Here is a 17,573-nt window from a genome sequence, read left to right on the forward strand (position 1 = left end):
CATATGTAGCAGAGGATGGCCTTGTTGGACACCAAAGGGAGGAGAAGCCCATGATCCTGCCAAGGCGGGACTCCCTAGTGTCAAGGAATGTCAGGGTGGGGAGGCAGGAAGGCATGAGTGGTTGGGTGGGGGAACACCCTCATAGAAGAACGGGGAGGTGTTTATGGCTAGGAAACTGGGAAAGGCGACAAAATTTGAAATGTAAATTAAAAAGTCCAATAAAAAATGAAAAAAAAGGAAACTAATTTTTTCATCAAGTAGCAGCTACATTTGGTAAAGCCTTTATTTTGTCTCAACAGTCAGAAATGAATGACTGTACACTCTACTGTTATAAAAATAATTATGACTTCCATTTTGACTATAAGAATAGAAGGTGAAAAATATCAGCAGGCCACAATGTTTGCAGTCATTTAGTCATATCCTGATGCAAAAGGATGGAGAATTATAATCTGATCATACTACAGGAAAAATGTCATGCTGCATTTTTTTAAGACTACTACTCCACTTCTTTAATAAGTGATTGTATCTAAATATCTGATAGAATAGTAAATGCTTAATTAAATTTTATAATGTTATAATTATAATTATAAATTCTTTTAAAATTTCATGCAATTATAATATAATTATAACATTATAATTATAATTTTATAATTGCGTGAAATTTTAAAAGACCCCGTGTTTATTTTTGTGTGTACCTGTCTTTGTGTGTAGTGTTCATATCTGTGGTCTTTTATTGATATCTATGAATCAATATTTAAAACTAAAACCTTAACTTATAAAATAGAATTAAGTTCACTCTACAATATACTTTAATAATACACTGAAGAGAAGCAATAGCTGGCATACTAATACAGCTGGGCTGTGTAATTTGTATAAGTCAGTTGTTAAAATTTAATGTCCAATTTTATAGGGCTGAGAAGTAGGACAATAAAGCACTGATCAGGACATGGAGCCTCCCCTATCAAGAATAGGATTAATCTGATAGACACACCCTTATGTGTATTTCAACTCCCTGATCCTTCTCATTGCAACTGTGGAATCACACAATATTATGAAGATAATCTTCACTGGCATTATCTTGTAAGTAAAGATCAGCTCTCATCAGATAGATAAACATGCTGTCACCTTGAAGTTGGATTCCTAACTTGCAGAACTGTGAGAAAATAAAAGTCTCAATTGTTATAGTTACCTAGGCTCAAGTATCTTGTTATACAAACAATAATGGGCTAAAACACCTATCAGATTCACAGAAGTTTAAGAGAAAAACACTCATGCAAGGAGTCTAACTACCTGAGCATAGATTCATTCTAGGATGATTGCAATGTCCATCTAATTCATACTAGTAAGTATTTGCAAAAGCTAAAGTACAGAGAATGCAGTTGTAGCAAATACTTTTCTCTTGTCACGAAACTCCAAGTAGAACATCACTGAGTGAGTAGAGAACGAGCTTTAATGAGGCTATGTGTTCTTGTTAGTAAAACTAACAAGAAAATAAGGAATCATAAAACACCCCTGAGATAACAATACCAACACTTCTACCTCCAAACACAGGATAACAAAACAGTTCATGGTTGAGGAACTGAGAAGCCAGATAATATTGTTATTTAAATATACCATACTTAGACAGACATATTGTTATGCACTAAATATTTATCAACTGAGTAGAGTTAGTATTTGGTAAATTTTGTCCTAGTGTTTGCATCAAAATCATCAATCTTTTTTATGATTTTCTTTTATGTAGAGATTAAAATTGTATATTGAAAACCAATGGTAATTAAGTCTATGACATTAAATTTAACAATTTAGCTAACTTGATAATCATTTCAATTTCTTCAGGTATATAGTTGTAAATATTATAGACAAAAAAAACATGAAAAAACCAAAAGCATTTACATGCATCATTCATCATGTAAACTGCTTCATTTATCCATGACATATACTTTCTTCCCTGTTTTAGTCATTACTTTGTTCCAGAATACAATATCTACCTTACACTAACTTTTTCCTTGGTCATTTTACTTTGCTTTAGTAGGGCACTGAAACAGTTTTATGAGAAGTAACTTTTCTGTCTGCTTTCAATAGAATAAGACTTAGATAACTCTTTCCCCTTTGTGCCTTTTAGGATACAGGCAGAACAATCTTTTTTTTTCCACGTGGAGTGGTTTAATGAGAGAAGAGTAGAAGAGGGGAGAAGTAAAGGAGGCCGGCCATGAGTACATGGAGGGAAGGGGGGAGGGGAATGAGGAGAAAAGGGACAAAGGGGAGAGGGCAAGAGAGCAGAGATGAGAAGAACAAAGAGTAGGCAGAACAATCTTAACATCAGCTCACATCCAACATTCAGGTCCAGTGAGTTCCAGCAATGAGACCACCAATGGTTCTCTGAAGACCTGCTGAAAATCTTTAGACACTAAAGTAGGATAAATGGAAGGCATGATCTGAGAGTGCCATGCAAAACTGAAATAAGTGAGACTGCAGAGAAAATGGCATAAGATATAAAACGCACATCAAAAGTAAACTACAGATAATGAGACAAACCAAAGTCAGCAAGTAGGTTGCTATAGTATTTTTAAAAATCCTTAAACTTGTTTTTAGCATCAGAACAAAGTTCCACACAACTGTAATGTGAAATGAGCTGAGGTGGAAATGCTTGCAATGTTCTGAAAGAAGACATAGTCATCCCACCTGTCAAAGGGCTAGCACTAGTTATGAAGCATCGTGAAACGTCATGCTCCTGGTTACCTTCCCCATTTTCATGAAATCTGAAGCCCCAGGAGAAAGGCACTGCTTCTCCCAATTGTCACAATGAACAAACGCGCAGAACACTTTTAATTCTAGATCTCATGACAGTCAGGTCCTCAGTGAAGTTAACAACTGACCTCCTGTGTCCAGAAAACGCATTCCTTGAAGTAGCCTGTCATCTCTGATTCTTGCAAACTTTCCACCCACTTTTCTGTAAGGATCCCTGAACCTTAAAGGAGAGCTCTGATTTAGATGTTGTATTTAGATATGAACATCCACAGTCTCTATTCTCTGTTCCTAGATCAGTTGCGATTTTCTGGGTTAATTGGCATCTACTGCAAATAGACGCTTCATTGATGAGGGTGTGAGATGATTTATCTATGGGTATAATGAACATTCATTAAGACTGAGTTAATACTATTACTTACTATTAATTACTATTAATTATTAATACTCATTATTAATTACTATTAATTTATTAATACTATGCCATGAATACCTCTGGTTATGAGGCTGGTCTTTACTGGCTGAACCATCTCTAAATCTAACACAGGTTCAGTATTAAATTACTGAAGAAAATTTTATTTACTTCCACTTAAGAAAATAGTTGAGATGCTATTGACATACATGTACAAAACTTGGTAAATAACAAGTGGAATTGTTTCCTTATTTTATGGTAAGATGTTTATTTTAGAAGAAACTATCAATCATTTATAAGATCTGTACCCATTACCAATCCCATCAGCCTTGAACATCAATTCACATTGCCCTATAACTCTGCCAAGATTTCAAAGTGTCATTATTTTAGATTATGAGCAGGTGAAAAGATGTGCGATAGCACATCAATGTATTTTTTTAACTTAGTACAATATGCTTATTTTCCATTTGAGCACTTCCTTTTAATGTATCTTCTCAGGATTTTTTGACCCATGTGAGTCTGTTTTCTTTTATTATATTTAAGAATACTTTTGTTTCATTGAATACCTACCCTTTATCAAACACCTATTTTACAAGTATTTCAACCCAACCCACACCTTTTATTTTCATCCTCTAAACCGTGTCTTTCACAGCATTGGGATTTTTTTTTTAATTTTACTGAGATCCAACTTGTGTTTTCTCTTATGGGTTATGCTTCAAATGTTTTATCTAAAATATCAATGCAGAACATGAGTTTTATATTACTTATTTTCTAGTGTATGGCTTCATATTTTATATTTCTATCTCTTACCTGGAACTTGTTCCTATGAAAAATGTCAAATCTGAGTAAAGGATTTGCCTGGTTTTAAGTTTTTGTGTGAGGTTTTTAATTGGGTACAGCTCTATATATTGAAAAGTTACCCTTTGTCCAACGAATGAACTATGAAGATTTTCCTTTCTACTTGAAAGGTATCAATGAGCATCCTTTATTATGAAGTTTAAATATTGTTAATATTTTTGAGATATTCCACCTTCAGCCAAGAAACACACAGACACACGTGTATTCACTGTATTTTTTCTGCAATAGTTGCAGTGCTTTTCTCCATCACTTTCCTGGTATTTGCTGGGTATTGTGGAGTGGGGAGTAAGAAGCCAGAGTCTCCCTGTGTAGCCCACCTAATCACAAACCCATAACCCTCCTTCCCGGTTCTGAATACTGGGGTAACAGGTGTGCACCATCATGCATGATTATTATTTGATTCCTAAGCACATTTGCACTTGAAAATAGTTTCCTCAGGACCAAAGAAGGATCTGGGAAAATGCCTTATAAATAGTAGAATAGATATGTTCCTTGAAAAACCAATGCTATCCATTTAGCAGAATAGTAGTAGGTTCTCCTCTAGAGTTTATGACCTATGTACCCAGAAGGTTTTAGTCAAATAATGCTGTCATGTAGATATTTAATCTTTTGGAGTGAGTCTTAAATCCAAAAAGACAGTGGTTGATTAATTCCATGATTAATCAGTGGGCATGTCTTGCCAGGTTGGTTAATACTGAAAAAATTAAAACAATATCATTCATAGTATCTTCAAGTACTATAAAAGCTACCCAGTAGGATGAAACTTCCAGAAGAGGCCAAGCCTGGTTTATCCATATTCTATGTCCCAAGTATGTGATGTCCTCAGTAAATAGAGTTCTAATGGCAATTTCTAGAGGGTAGACAAGATCATGGTAAATATCCTGTAGAGCTTGGGAATTTATAGCCCCTCAAGCCAGTAACTTCAAACATGGTACAACATTCTTGCCAACTGAATTTTAATATATTCCTATGTGTGATCTCATAAAAGCATTGTTATCCCTTTTTAACATAACTAATTTTAAACCCTCTTATGTAAGCATGCAAGTTATGAAGATTTTTTAATTACAAGACAAATTACAATTGTACAATGACTATGATATGTGATTAACAGCACCACTTTGTAAGAAATCAAAGTCTTGCCCCATATAGTCTTGAGCAATAGCACCACAGAGACATGTAGAGATAAAAAGCTAAATTAAAAATTGACAACTATTATAATTTTATTACACAAATATATCATAGCAGATATAGTTCATTAATCATCTTTTCTCTTTTACTTGGTGAGAAAATATTTTGTCATTATTATTTTGGAATTACCAAGATTTAAAATTGATACTTTACTTTCTACTTTAATACTTTAAATACTAAAAAAAATTTTTATAATCTCTTTAAATGTTCAATCTTTTAAAGCCAGTACTCTGAACTTCAGGAAGTATTAATATAACTACATAATAATTTTAAAGTATAATTCTACCTCATAGGTACATTTGATATGTATTAGATACAACATTAGATTCTTGGAAAAATTAAATTTTGGGTTTCAAACAGCCATTGGCTATTAAAATACTTCTAAATTATCTGTTGTTTGAATGGCTTAAACTGTAATATACTCATTAAAATAATAACCCAATAATTTACCTACTAGTAATTCTTTGATGATCATTGGAATTAAAATGTTAGTTTATGTCTTGGGACTGGACAGCCAGGCGGCTGGCACCGCCATCACCGCTATCGCTGCTCCTGGTGCTGGTGCTGCTGTCACGAGCCGGGGCTCTGCATCCTGAAGAGCTCTTTCCTTACGGGGAGTCATGGGGAGACCGGCTGCTGCGGGAGGGCGACGTTGAAAGCTCCGCGGCTGTGAAGCTAGCAGTACTTAGAAGTAGCTTCTACGGTGTCCAGTTCAGCAACCTCTACATGGGCACCAATGGGATCATCTCCACCCAGGACTTACCCAGGGAGACTTAATATGTCGTTGCTGATTTTCCTACTGACTTCCCAGCCATCACCCCATTCCTGGCTGACATCCACTTGAGTCACAGCAGTGGCCAGATCCTGTATGGAGGACACCTCCTGGGCTGTGCTGAGTCTGGCTGCTTGCTACCTGTGCACAGGCTTCCCCCCTACCCACTTCTTCCTGGCCACCTGGGAGCAAGTGGGCGCCTAGGAGGAGGACAGGCGTGGGGCCACATGGTCTGGAGAGGTAAGCAAGGGGTACCCTACAGCTGAATAAACAGAAGGGTTGGGCTTGAAAAGGAAACTAAGAGATTGGCTAAGAGGCATTCCCTTGATTCCCCTCCTCAACACTAAGAAAATCGCTTAGTAAAATGAGGGACTACCGTGCAGATACCAAAGACCCTGAGGGAGCAGACCCCATGAGAGAGAGACCCAACCGCCTGGTCAGGTGGGCACTCCTGAGGCTGCAGAGCGGAAGAGACCACCAACACTGCCCACCCATGCCCACATCCCTGGCCCAAGAGGAAACTGTATAAGGCCTCTGGGCTCCTGTGGGGGAGGGCCCAGGAGCGGCAGGACCCCTGCCTGAGACACCGCCGGAACCTGAAGGAAACAGACCGGATAAACAGTTCTCTGCACCCAAATCCCGTGGGAGGGAGAGCTAAACCTACAGAGAGGCAGACAAGCCTGGGAAACCAGAAGAGACTGCTCTCTGCACATACATCTTGGACGCCAGAGGAAAACACCAAAGGCCATCTGGAACCCTGATGCACTGAAGCTCCCGGAAAGGGCGGCGCAGATCTTCCTGGTTGCTGCCGGCACAGAGAGCCCAAGGGCAGCACCCCGAGAGCGAACTTGAGCATCAGGACCACAGGTAAGACCAACTTCTCTGCTGCAAGTGACCTGCCTGGTGAACTCAAGACACAGGCCCACAGGAACAGCTGAAGACCTGTAGAGAGGAAAAACTACACGCCCGAAAGCAGAACACTCTGTCCCCATAACTGACTGAAAGAGAGGAAAACAGGTCTACAGCACTCCTGACACACAGGCTTATAAGACTGTCTAGCCACTGTCAGAAATAGCAGAACAAAGTAACACTAGAGATAATCTGATGGCGAGAGCCAAGCACAGGAACCCAAGCAACAGAAACCAAGACTACATGGCATCATCGGAGCCCAATTCTCCCACCAAAACAAACATGGAATATCCAAACACACCAGAAAAGCAAGACCTAGTTTCAAAATCATATTTGATCATGATGCTGGAGGACTTCAAGAAAGACGTGAAGAACTCCCTTAGAGAACAAGTCGAAGCCTACAGAGAGGAATCACAAAAATGCCTGAAGAATTCCAGGAAAACATAAATAAACAAGTAGAAGCCCATAGAGAGGAGTCACAAAAATCCCTGAAAGAATTCCAGGAAAACACAATCAAACAGTTGAAGGAATTAAAAATGGAAATAGAAGCAATCAAGAAAGAACACATGGAAACAACCCTGGATATAGAAAACTAAAAGAAGAGACAAGGAGCTGTAGATACAAGCTTCACCAACAGAATACAAGAGATGGAAGAGAGAATCTCAGGAGCAGAAGATTCCATAGAAATCATTGACTCAACTGTCAAAGATAATGTAAAGCGGAAAAAGCTACTGGTCCAAAACATACAGGAAATCCAGGACTCAATAAGAAGATCAAACCTAAGGATAATAGGTATAGAAGAGATTGAAGACTCCCAGCTCAAAGGACCAGTAAATATCTTCAACAAAATCATAGAAGAAAACTTCCCTAACCTAAAAAAAGAGATACCCATAGACATACAAGAAGCCTACAGAACTCCAAATAGATTGGACCAGAAAAGAAACACCTCCCGTCACATATTTGTCAAAACACCAAACGCACAAAATAAAGAAAGAATATTAAAAGCAGTAAGGGAAAAAGGTCAAGTAACATATAAAGGCAGACCTATCAGAATCACACCAGACTTCTCGCCAGAAACTATGAAGGCCAGAAGATCCTGGACTGATGTCATACAGACCCTAAGAGAACACAAATGCCAGCCCAGGTTACTGTATCCTGCAAAACTCTCAATTAACATAGATGGAGAAACCAAGATATTCCATGACAAAACCAAATTTACACAATATCTTTCTACAAATCCAGCACTACAAAGGATAATAAATGGTAAAGCCCAACATAAGGAGGCAAGCTATACCCAAGAAGAAGCAAGAAACTAATCGTCTTGGCAACAAAACAAAGAGAATGAAAGCACACAAACATAACCTCACATCCAAATATGAATATAACAGGAAGCAATAATCACTATTCCTTAATATCTCTCAATATCAATGGCCTCAACTCCCCAATAAAAAGACATAGATTAACAAACTGGATACGCAACGAGGACCCTGCATTCTGCTGCCTACAGGAAACACACCTCAGAGACAAAGACAGACACTTCCTCAGAGTGAAAGGCTGGAAAACAACTTTCCAAGCAAATGGTCAGAAGAAGCAAGCTAGAGTAGCCATTCTAATATCAAATAAAATCAATTTCCAACTAAAAGTCATCAAAAAAGATAAGGAAGGCACTTCATATTTATCAAAGGAAAAATCCACCAAGATGCACTCTCAATCCTAAATATCTATGCCCCAAATACAAGGGCACCTACATATGTAAAAGAAACCTTACTAAAGCTCAAAACACACATTGCACCTCACACAATAATAGTGGGAGATTTCAACACCCCACTCTCATCAATGGACAGATCATGGAAACAGAAATTAAACAGTGATGTAGACAGACTAAGAGAAGTCATGAGCCAAATGGACTTAACGGATATTTATAGAACATTCTATCCTAAAGCAAAAGGAAATACCTTCTTCTCAGCTCCTCATGGTACTTTCTCCAAAATTGACCATATAATTGGTCAAAAAAACGGGCCTCAGCAGGTACAGAAAGATAGAAATGATCCCATGCGTGCTATCGGACCACCACGGCCTAAAACTGGTCTTCAATAACAATAAGGGAAGAATGCCCACATATACGTGGAAATTGAACAATGCTCTACTCAATGATAACCTGGTCAAGGAACAAATAAAGAAAGAAATTAACAACTTTTTAGAATTTAATGAAAATGAAGGTACAACGTACCCAAACTTATGGGACACAATGAAAGCTGTGCTAAGAGGAAAACTCATAGCGCTGAGTGCCTGCAGAAAGAAACAGGAAAGAGCATATGTCAGCAGCTTGACAGCACACCTAAAAGCTCTAGAACAAAAAGAAGCAAATACACCCAGGAGGAGTAGAAGGCAGGAAATAATCAAACTCAGCGCTGAAATCAACCAAGTAGAAACAAAAAGGACCACAGAAAGAATCAACAGAACAAAAAGTTGGTTCTTTGAGAAAATCAAGAAGATAGATAAACCCTTAGCCAGACTAACGAGAGGAAACAGAGAGTGCGTCCAAATTAACAAAATCAGAAATGAAAAGGGAGACATAACTACAGATTCAGAGGAAATTCAAAAAATCATCAGATCTTACTATAAAAACCTATATTCAACAAAACTTGAAAATCTACAGGAAATGGACAATTTCCTAGACAGATACCAGGTACTGAAGTTAAATCAGGAACAGATAAACCAGTTAAACAACCCCATAACTCCTAAGGAAATAGAAGCAGTCATTAAAGGTCTCCCAACCAAAAAGAGCCCAGGTCCAGACTGGTTTAGTGCAGAATGCTATCAAATCTTCATAGAAGACCTCATACCAATATTATCCAAACTATGCCACAAAATTGAAACAGATGGAGCCCTACCGAATACCTTCTACGAAGCCACAATTACTCTTATACCTAAACCACACAAAGACACAACAAAGAAAGAGAACTTCAGACCAATTTCCCTTATGAATATCAACGCAAAAATACTCAATAAAATTCTGGCAAACCTAATTCAAGAGCACATCAAAACAATCATCCACCATGATCAAGTAGGCTTCATCCCAGGCATGCAGGGATGGTTTAATATACGGAAAACCATCAACGTGATCCATTATATAAACAAACTGAAAGAACAAAACCACATGATCATTTCATTAGATGCTGAGAAAGCATTTGACAAAATTCAACACCACTTCATGATAAAAGTCCTGGAAAGAATAGGAATTCGAGGCCCATACCTAAACATAGTAAAAGCCATATACAGCAAACCAGTTGCTAACATTAAATTAAATGGAGAGAAATTTGAAGCAATCCCACTAAAATCAGGGACTAGACAAGGCTGCCCACTCTCTCCCTACTTATTCAATATAGTTCTTGAAGTTCTAGCCAGAGCAATCAGACAACAAAAGGAGATCCAGGGGATACAGATCGGGAAAAGAAGAAGTCAAAATATCACTATTTGCAGATGATATGATAGTATATTTAAGTGATCCCAAAAGTTCCACCAGAGAACTACTAAAGCTGATAAACAACTTCAGCAAAGTGGCTGGGTATAAAATTAACTCAAATAAATCAATTGCCTTCCTCTATACAAAAGAGAAACAAGCCGAGAAAGAAATTAGGGAAACGACACCCTTCATAATAGACCCACAAAATATAAAGTACCTCGGTGTGACTTTAACCAAGCAAGTAAAAGATCTGTACAATAAGAACTTCAAGACACTGAGGAAAGAAATTGAAGAAGACCTCAGAAGATGGAAAGATCTCCCATGCTCATGGATTGGCAGGATTAATATAGTAAAATGGCCATTTTACCAAAAGCAATCTACAGATTCAATGCAATCCCCATCAAAATACCAATCCAATTCTTCAAAGAGTTAGACAGAACAATTTGCAAATTCATCTGGAATAACAAAAAACCCAGGATAGCTAAAGCTATCCTCAACAATAAAAGGACTTCAGGGGGAATCACTATCCCTGAACTCAAGCAGTATTACAGAGCAATAGTGATAAAAATTGCATGGCATTGGTACAGAGACAGACAGATAGACCAAAGGAATAGAATTGAAGACCCAGAAATGAACCCACTCACGTATGGTCACTTGATTTTTGACAAAGGAGCCAAAACCATCCAATGGAAAAAAGATAGCATTTTCAGCAAATGGTGCTGGTTCAACTGGAGGTCAACATGTAGAAGAATGCAGATTGATCCATGCTTATCACCCTGTACAAAGCTTAAGTCCAAGTGGATCAAGGACCTCCACATCAAACCAGACACACTCAAACTACTAGAAGAAAAACTAGGGAAGCATCTGGAACACATGGGCACTGGAAAAAATTTCCTGAACAAAACACCAATGGCTTATGCTCTAAGATCAAGAATCGACAAATGGGATCTCATAAAACTGCAAAGCTTCTGTAAGGCAAAGGACACTGTGGTTAGGACAAAACGGCAACCAACAGATTGGGAAAAGATCTTTACTAATCCTACAACAGATAGAGGCCTTATATCCAAAATGTACAAAGAACTCAAGAAGTTAGACCGCAGGGAAACAAATAACCTTGTTAAAAAATGGGGTTCAGAGCTAAACAAAGAATTCACAGCTGAGGAATGCCGAATGGCTGAGAAACACCTAAAGAAATGTTCAACATCTTTAGTCATAAGGGAAATGCAAATCAAAACAACCCTGAGATTTCACCTCACACCAGTGAGAATGGCTAAGATCAAAAACTCAGGTGACAGCAGATGCTGACGAGGATGTGGAGAAAGAGGAACACTCCTCCATTGTTGGTGGGTTTGCAGACTGGTAAAACCATTCTGGAAAGCAGTCTGGAGGTTCCTCAGAAAATTGGACATTGAACTGCCTGAGGATCCAGCTATACCTCTCTTGGGCATATACCCAAAAGATGCCTCAACATATAAAAGCGACACGTGCTCCACTATGTTCATCGCAGCCTTATTTATAATAGCCAGAAAATGGAAAGAACCCAGATGCCCTTCAACAGAGGAATGGATACAGAAAATGTGGTACATCTACACAATGGAATATTACTCAGCTATCAAAAACAACGAGTTTATGAAATTCGTAGGCAAATGGTTGGAACTGGAAAATATCATCCTGAGTGAGCTAACCCAATCACAGAAAGACATACATGGTATGCACTCATTGATAAGTGGCTATTAGCCCAAATGCTTGTATTACCCTAGATACCTAGAACAAATGAAACTCAAGACGGATGATCAAAATGTGAATGCTTCACTCCTTTAAATGAGGAAAAAGAATACCCTTGGCAGAGAAGGGAGAGGCAAAGATTAAAACAGAGACTTAAGGAACACCCATTCAGAGCCTGCCCCACATGTGGCCCATACATATACAGCCACCCAATTAGACAGGATGGATGAAGCAAAGAAGTGCAGACTGACAGGAGCCTGATGTAAATCGCTCCTGAGAGACACAGCCGGAATACAGCAAATACAGAGGTGAATGCCAGCAGCAAACCACTGAACTGAGAATAGGACCCCCGTTGAAGGAATCAGAGAAAGAACTGGAAGAGCTTGAAGGGGCTCGAGACCCCATATGTACAACAATGCCAAGTAACCAGAGCTTCCAGGGACTAAGCCACTACCTAAAGACTATACATGGACTGATCCTGGACTCTGACCTCATAGGTAGCAATGAATATTCTAGTAAGAGCACCAGTGGAAGGGGAAGCCCTGGGTCCTGCTAAGACTGAACCCCCAGTGATCTAGACTGTTGGGGGGAGGGGGGCATTGGGGGGAGGGTTGGGAGGGGAACACCCATAAGGAAGGGGAGGGGGGAGGGGATGTTTGCCCAGAAACCGGGAAAGGGAATAACACTCGAAATGTATATAAGAAATACCCAAGTTAATAAAAAAAAGAAAAAAATGTTAGTTTATGAATTATGAAAACATTCATAAAATCAGGCATAATCTCTAAAAGATCCTTTCCTTAATTCTCTACACTTGTAGTTTGGTTTTGTAATTGTAGTCTTTAAAATGCTCTCTACCTTAACATCTTTCCAAACAAATAAAATTGTTCTTACTCAATCACACTTTGCATGCTACTTAACAAGATGAATGGCCCTTCATTAGTTAGGGCTTCATTGCTGTGAAGAGACACCATGACCAAGGCAACTCTTATAAAAACAAACATTTAATTGAGGCTGTTTAGGAGATTTAATCCATTATCATCTTGGTGGGAAGCATGACAGTGTCCAGGCAGCCATGGTGCTAGAGAAGCTTAGAGTTCTCCATCTTGATCTGAAGGCACCAAAAGGAACTTTCTCAAGCGACCAAAAGAAGATTGGCTTCCACACTGGTTGGAGCTTGAACACAGAGAACTCAGAGACCATCTACAAAGTTACACACTTCTTCCAATAAAGCCATGCCTCCTCTGACAAGGCCACACCTCCTAAGAGCACCACTTCCCACCTGCCAAATATTTCAAATCACCACAGGACACAAAGACAACAGGAAGCAAAGGAAATTCTTTCTAGTAGAGGGAGCTAGGTTTTTAGACCAGGTTAGAATAAATATAAAAACGAATGGAAATATCTGAGAATGTAGACTTTCTACCTTTACTGGTACCCAGGAAAACTAATTAAAACTAACTCTGTAAAAACAATACCATCTTTTCCACATTCATGTAAAATTAATACAAATATTTGTATAATTTATATATTATATATGACATTAATAATTAAATACTAAACTCTCCATAAATGTTACATGTTATATTGATTAACATACTAGCCATTATTCTTTAACTATTCAATGTATGAGTAATATTAATTATTTTCTTATATTAGACCCTAACTTTATAGACCAGTATTATCTGAATATTAACATACATTTTAAACCTACTAAATTTGTCCTTTGACTATTTCATACAAGTTATTTTCTCACTCTTATGAATATGATAATTTGTGTCCTTTTTAGACAGAAAGACTATAATCTTTGCAGCAACTGAGTATTTAATTTATCCACACTATGACAGGAGTTCTTTCATTAGTTGCAGCTCCATTGTTCTTTTATGCACAGCTATAACATCTTTCCTTTGTCTTCCTTTCTGAAATGAACTCAACATGTAAATGAAAAATTAATTTTCCTCAGTACTACTGTAATCACGTCATCAACTTGTTAAAAGAAACTATACTGCTTTGTCACTGTCTGTGAAGTTTAACTCCATAGTCAAACATTAAAAGATCGTTTCTAAAAATCAGTATTTATGGTTGAAATTTCTTCTGTACATTTCTAGAAATTGTATGTTGAGAAAGTAATGTTCTAATGGGCCTGAGTTAGGTCTGCTGCATGTATGTTATTGTTGAATAGCTTGGCTATTTTGTAGATTTTCTAACAGTGGGAGTGCAGTTTGACTCTGACTCTTCTGCCTGCTCTTGTACCCTTTTCCTCTTACTGAGTGGTGTCAGACTTGGTATGAGGATTTGTACCTAGTCTTATTGTATCTCGTTATGCAGTGTTCAGTTGTGCAGGGAGCTAACTCTTTTCTGAACAGAAAGGAAGGAGTGTATGTAGAGGAAAGGGGATATGGATGGGTAGGGCTAGGAGGGAGGAGGAAGGAAAATTGTATTTGGGATGTAATGTGTAAGACAATAGGAAAAAAGAAGTAGACTTCTAACTGTCAAGCATTCTAACTTTATTTATTTGGTTCTTTGGTTCTCTATAGATTGAGGGCATAGTGTTACATATTCAATGCTGACCTATCTTATAAATCTCTCTTTTCTAAAATCCAATGTTAGTATCTTGCTATTTTCTTTCAAGAAAGACATATGTAAATATATATATATATATATATATATATATATATATTTCATAAGGTGGTGTTGCCTATAGTTTTGAAAACTCACTATCGCCTTTGCCTGGGAGCTGCTGCACTACTGGCAACTCCCAGCTCCCTTTTGTTCCACCTGGCTTAGCTCCAGTATCAGTCACATCCGGCCCTAACCTAGTATGATTTCTTATGTATTAAGATGGTCTTTTTAACAAATAAATATAATATGCTTTCATTTGTGAATTGGTTTCCCAAAAGATCATAAGTCTAGAAGAGACAATAAGGACCAGACTGAGAGAGGTGTTTTTGGATGGATATTCTAATATACAACTTTTTGTAATCTTTATATTGCTCAAAAATAGTATAGGCTTATTTAGCCTTCCATTAGTCATTCTAATTACTACTATTTAAATTGAGTACACAGAAATATCAAGGGCTTAATACACTATAATTTATGTCTCACACATGTGATATCCCAAAGGATTGCACCCCTCTGTTCACCTAAAATTATTTTGACACTCATAATACTGTTATGATTACAAAATCTAATACATATATAGTAAGATATCTCAAGATGAATATCTGTTTTTTAATTATCTTTAACCTTTTTCCTTTTTACAATCCAGTCATTGTCCTCCTCCTAATTTGTCCTCCCACAGTTCCTCATCCCATTCTGCCTCCCCCACATCCAAGAGGATGACACCACCATGCCAGCCCACCGGGCCTCCCCACTACCTGGGGTCTCAAGTCTCTCGAAAGTTAGGTGCATCTGCACTCACTGAGGCCGGACAAGGTAATCCTCTGCTGTATATGTGTCAGAGGGACTCATACTATCTAGTGTGTGCTAGTGTCTGAGAGATCTCAGGGGTCCAGATTAGTTGAGACTGCTGGTCTTCGTATGGGGATACCCTCCTCTATAACTTCTTCCAGCTTTTCCCTAATTCAACTACAGGGGTCCCTGTGTTGTGTTGGGTATAAGTACCTGCATCTGTCTTAGCCAGGTGATTGTTGGGACTCTCATAGGGCACTATTGCTAGGTTCCTCTCTGTTACCATACCATAGCATCAGTAATAGTTTCAGGCCTTAGAGTCTCCAGACTTGAGCTGGATCTCAATTTTAGCCTGTTGCTCTTCTCCATTTTCATCCTTGCGGTTCTTTTAGACAAGAAGGATTCTGGGTCAGAGTTTTGAATATGGCACAGCAACCCCATCCCTCCAATTGATGCCCTGCTTTCTACTGGACTCTACAAGTTCCCTTTCCCCACTGTTGGGCCAGACATCTAAGGTCATCATTTGAGTACTGTGAGTCTCTCACCCACCAGGTCTCTGGTACATTCAAGAGGGTCCCCCTATCTTGTACATCCTGCAGTTGCCTGTTTCCATTCATTCTGGTGGCCCTCAGGGCTTCACTCCTGTCTTCCCAATACCTGATCATTTTCCCCCTTTCCCCTTCCTGTCCCCTCTCCCACCTAGGTCTCTCCCTCTTTCTGCCCCCTGTGTTTGTTTTCTTCTCCCCCTCAATTGGGATTAAGGCATCCTCACTTGGGCCCTTTGGCTTGTTAAACTTTTTGAGTTTTGTGGACTGTATCTTGGGTATTTTGTGATTTTTTTTGGCTAATATCCATTAATGTGAACATACCTTGCATGTCCTTTTGGGTCTGAGTTACTTCACTCAGGATTTTTTCTAGTTCCATCCATTTGCCCTCAAGACTCATGATGGCCTCATTCAAAATAACTGAATAATATTCCATTGTGTAAATGAACCATATTTTCTGTATCCGTTCTTCCATTGTGGAACATCTGGGTTATTTCCTGGCTACCACAAATAAGGCCACTATAATCAGAAAAATATTGGAATGAATTGTTGAAAATGATTTTAAGCATGGAGACTATAATCAGCTTCTACTGCTATAGTTCACATGCACTTTTCATAATGCAGTCACATGTCATCTAAATGAATCAAAAACGATATTACAAATATAATATTGCAACCCCATAGGAAGAACAACATCAGCTGGCCAGACTATCCAGTGCTCCCAGGGACTAGACCACCAACCAAGTAGTAGACAGGGAATGAACAATGACTCCAGAAATATAGGTAGCAGAGGATGGCCTTGTCTGACATCACTGGGAGAGGAGGCCCTTGGTCCTGTGGAAGTTTGATGACCCAGCATATGGTGATGTGGAAGGAGTGGGGCAGGAGAGGGTGGGTGGGTAGGGAAGCACCCTCATACAGGCAAAGGGAAGGAGGAGAGGGAGGTTGTGGGATAGGAGGTTGTGGAATAGTGGTAACTGGTAAGTGGGATATCTTTTGAGATGTAAACAAATGGAATGATTAACAAAAAAAGAAAAATAATATTATGGTCACAATTCTCAGCTTTACCAGGATTTTCAATTATATGTAATCATAATTATGTTTACTTTATAGCTAAAAGATATTTTTAGAATACAAGTTTAGATAACTTTTAGCCTTTTTTGGGCCCTTTTCTTTCTGTTAGTTTGTCTTGATCAACTTCACTTTGATAGATTTTTTTAATCCTATTGTAATTTATTTTGTCATATTTTTAATAAATACAGGAATAAATATCTAGCCAATATGGTAAAGGTTACCCACTGAACTGTCACTTACTCCTCCTAGGAGAGGGAAAATCAATTTTCTGTAAAACATTGATAGGGTTTCTCAATCACTTCAGGACAGGCACTTGTTCAGTAACATTAGATGAATGAGTAAATAGGATCCACGGCTTTCTCTCTCTCTCTCTCTCTCTCTCTCTCTCTCTCTCTCTCTCTCTCTCTCTCTCTGTCTGTGTGTGTGTGTGTGTGGTTTCTTTTGTTTTCTTTTTGTTTTTGTTGAGACATA

At 38.4% G+C, this 17,573-nt stretch overlaps 1 pseudogene; it reads left to right on the forward strand.

Annotated features, from left to right (window-relative positions):
* The first annotated feature begins 5,698 nt into the window (after positions 1 to 5,698).
* Positions 5,699 to 6,335, forward strand: Nid2-ps1 (nidogen 2, pseudogene 1; annotated as a pseudogene).
* Positions 6,336 to 17,573: the final 11,238 nt, after the last annotated feature.

Source organism: Rattus norvegicus, chromosome 4 (genome assembly GCF_036323735.1).
Source record: "Rattus norvegicus strain BN/NHsdMcwi chromosome 4, GRCr8, whole genome shotgun sequence".
In the NCBI taxonomy this organism is placed as follows: domain Eukaryota; kingdom Metazoa; phylum Chordata; class Mammalia; order Rodentia; family Muridae; genus Rattus; species Rattus norvegicus.